Below are 4,136 nucleotides of genomic sequence, written 5' to 3' on the forward strand. Positions count from 1 at the left end.
GGGGGGGGGGGGGGGGGGAGGGGGACCAGGCAGGAGCCTATTGCAGTACCAGGTAAGAGATGATGGTGGCCTGGACCAGGGAGGTGGCAGTGAAGGCGGTGACGAGTGGTCAGATTCTGGATGTACTTTTCAGAGAGCCCAGGGATTTGCTGATGGGCTGAGTGGAGGGTGTGAGAGAAAGAGGGGAGTCAGCATGAGACCAAGGGATTTAGCCTGAGTGACCAGAACCATGGAGATTGCGGAATACTGCAGGAGGAGCTGGTTTGGGGGGGAGTCAGTTTGGACATGTTAGGTTTGAGATGCCTGTTAGGCAACCAAGTGGAGGCATCTGGTAGGCAGAGGGATGTACAGGTCTGGGTTTCGTGGTGGAGTCCAGGCTGTAGATATAAATTTGGGGTCATCAGTGTCATTGAATGAGATCCCCTAAGGAGTGAGAACAGATAGAAAATAAAGGGCACCCAATGACTGAGTCCAAGCATTTCAATATTTAGAAGTTGTGGAGTTGCAAAAACTCCCCCAAAATGCTGAGACATCACAGCAAGGAAAATTTGGGCATGGCATGTGTGGGGCTCTTGGCTTGATCATTTTTCTTCATTCCCAGCTACCCTGGTGGGTGAACTCTCGTTGACCCATATCTAGATGGTTCCGACCCACCCTCTGGGTCTCGGCTTCATTCCCCTCCAGACTGCCCACCTCATGCCACCTCTTGCTCAAGGACCTACAGTGGCTCCCGAAGCTCAGCATTCTGGTCTTAGAGCCAAGGAAAGAGGATTGGGGTGAGAAAGGACTGAAGATCTGAGACCCTGAGAGACAGTGACTTGCCCAAGGTCCCTCTGCCAGAAGGTGGTCAGGGCTCCCAAGACATAGTTGAGTGCTCTTTATACCACCCTACCCTGCCTTCTGGGTCACTTCTCAACAAGCAACAAATGTTTACTGAGCACCTGATTAAACCTGCCATGTGCAGAACATCAATGGAAGACGCTAAGGGATCCAGTGGAAACAGATGATGCAATTCTTGCCCTCGAGAAGCTTGAACTAAGGACCCCTGAATAGTTGTTCCCTTCTTTTCCCATCTCTTCACTCTCATTCCTTATGACTTCCCAACAGGGACTCTCTTCTTCCCCACTTTATGCCCTAGGTCTTCCTTCCCTCCAAACCTTGCCCTAACCCTTTCTTCTGGAACCCTTCCCAGATCACCTTGGATTACCCTAATCTGACAGGTAGCTCAGGCCCATCTTCGTTAACTCTCTTTCCCTCGCTTCTCATACTGAATCCACATGCAAGTTCTGTCAGCCTTATCATCCAAGGAGATCCCAGATCTGACCGCATCTCACAATCTCCACTTGTACACTTTTAGCCAAGACACTGGCTTGCCTGTGCTGCTGAGCACAGGGGCCCCCGATGGGCCTCCCTAGAGTTCATTCTCGACACCGCAGTCCCTTTCACCTGGAGCCCCACCCTGTCTCCTGAGTCTGTGTGCTTCTTACCATCCCTACGCCATTCCAACCAGTCCCCCTGCCGTGGACAATTCTCCTCTGGGTGTGACCTATCTTCTCCCCTCTCAGCCCCTGGGGTGGAGGGTGCTGGAGGGCTGGGGTTGTCCTTCGTTCATGGACCACTGAGGACCCCTGTTGTGGGAGGCCATCTGCCTGGAGTTGGGATGGGGCACGTCCTGGAGGGGGCACTCCACAGGGAGCTTGGGAAGTAAGACCGAATGTATCTCTGCAGTGGCCGGCAGGGGTGGTTCAGAGAGGCTGTTGTAGACTCACGTTTCCTCATTTCCAGGCTCCGTTTCTTCCTGCTCAGCATTCTCCCTCGTTCTCATCACTCTTTCCCTTCCATCTCTCTGACTGATTCTCTGTCTTTGTGTTAGGGAGTGGGAGGGATCCCTCACCAGCCTCAGGGTCTTGAGAGAGTCTCCAGTGGAATGCACCCCTGTTCCTGATCTAAGCCCCCCAACTCTGGGGAGCACTGATCTCACCCCCTCCAGCCTGTGCACCCGGGGCTGAACCATTTCCTCCCCAGTGCCTAGCACCGCACTTTGCACCCAGTAGGTGCTTATTAAATATTTATTGAAAGGATAAATGAATGAACAGCTGAAGCATTCAGCTTCCCTGTTGGGCCCTGGGCACAGCTTTTCTGGTTCTTTAAATGAGGTCTTTCAAACTTTAATGTATACACAAACCACCTGGGGATCTTGCTAAACTGAAGGATGGGACTGACCGGTCTGGGCTGGGGCCTGAGAGTTGGCATTTCTAGCACATTTTCAGCGATGCTGTTGCTGCCGTTCTCAGATCACATTCTGAGTAGCAAAGCTGTAAGGGGAGGTGTCTCTCGGGCAGAAGGAAGCCCCTGTCTAATTGAAAGAGAGAATGATGACTATTGCGAGGGGCTGAGAGAGAGTGACAGAGAGAGGAGCCAGAGGAAGAAAGGAAACCCTCCACCGCTGGTCTAACGGCCCCTAGAGCCCCTCAGCAGTGCCCGTCCCAATGGTTTCAGGAAGCCTAGAAGCACCTGTAACGTCTCCCGCAGCAGCCTCCGTCTCCCCAGGGTCCCACCCTGACTCGGGGTAATGGGGCTCTAGAGACATCAGCCACCTCTGCGTCCCTGATTGGCCTCCTTATTTCTGAGACCACTGTGAGTCCCAGAAAAGAAAGCTCGGCTGGGAGCAGGTTTGGAGTTTTCACTCAATTCCACGAACGTTCCCCAGACTGCCTCTCAGTACCAGGCACACGGGTGAACAAGAGCCAGGAGGCCCGTCTAGTGGGCAGGGAGACAACTTGCATGAGTGAAAGAAGGTAGGATTTGCACTTGCCCTGGAGGAGGGTGGGGAGAGCTTTGATGAGCATATGGGAGCTCCAGGAAGTGGCGGAGAGGGCATTCCAGGCAACATGGGCCGGAAGCAGGATGGTTCAGGACATGTTCCTTGAAGCACATCGGGATCAGCAGCTGGGGAGAGGGGAGGTGATGGAGGAAGCAGAAATTGTAGGAGCTCAGCATGGGTCTGTATTAAGGAGGGCTCTAAATGTTGGTCTGAGGAATCAGCGCTGTGGCGTGAAGGCAGGTTTATTCTGCACGCGTTAGGGAGCCGTGGAAGGGAGGTCCGTGTGCTGGAAGAGGTGCTTGGAGGAAAGGCTTTGCCGTCTCTTGGTTTACCTGGCCTACCAGGGAGGGACTCTGCTCTGTGAGTTGCCTCGTTCGTCTCTGTTACTCACTGGAGGCTCGGTCAGGCTCTGAAGGTGACAGTGGTGCCTGGTCTGGGAGGAGCTGAGGGTGGTGGTGTTTTTTTCCCCCACTGTGGGAAAGAGCTAATTTTGTTCTGTGGGAAGTTTAATGATCTTCTGTCCTAACTCCAGGTTCTTTTACCCAGGAGTCCCTGGTGAGGACAAACTATGCTTCAGGAAAGGGAGCGGGAGCGGGAAAAGGAGGCCAGTTTTCCATGGTGGCTGAGCAGGTGAAGCATGCGTGCTCCGAGCTGGTGAACGCTCGGACCCACCTACCTGCCCAGGACTGTGCTTCAGTCTTAAGCCACACCAGCCACTCACAGCCCCTCGAAGCATTTTAAGACATTGGAGTGGGTGCCCCGGGCGTATCAGCAGCGCCATATACTTAGGTACCTCCAGCGCTGGCCAGGCCAGGTGTCAGCCTTCCTAAGAACCAGCTTTTAAGTTTACCACATGTGTATTTCATCCACAGACACGTGTGGGGGTAGGCCCTGTTTTGCTGGCTGCTGGGGAAGGGGTAGCATCTTTGTGATTGTGGAAGGGTGCCCCCCCGCACAGATCTGGGGTTTTCCCTGACAGGGGTCCATGTCTTTCCTCCCTGCATGCCCCTGTCCTCTGTCACTCTCACTGTGCTCACCCTTCCCGCAGGCTGGAAATTGTGCCAACACGGAGGGCAGATTTTGTTTCTGTGGGAGAGCATGGAAAATTATTTTCATCTGATTTGTTTTCATTCCTGATGATTCCCGTGCTGATGCACTAACGAGCAGAGGTAGCCAAGAGCAGCCGTCACCAGCGTGGTGTGCGAGGTGGATGGGTTAACGGGCTGGCAGGGACCTCATCCCAAACAGGCCGCTCAGGAAAGGGCTCAGGGGCAGGAAACTAAGGGCTGCCACTGACACACCCCAGACTCGG

The sequence above is a fragment of the Neophocaena asiaeorientalis genome, unplaced genomic scaffold, assembly GCF_003031525.2.
Source record: "Neophocaena asiaeorientalis asiaeorientalis breed wild unplaced genomic scaffold, Neophocaena_asiaeorientalis_V1.1 scaffold134, whole genome shotgun sequence".
Lineage (NCBI taxonomy): Eukaryota > Metazoa > Chordata > Mammalia > Artiodactyla > Phocoenidae > Neophocaena > Neophocaena asiaeorientalis.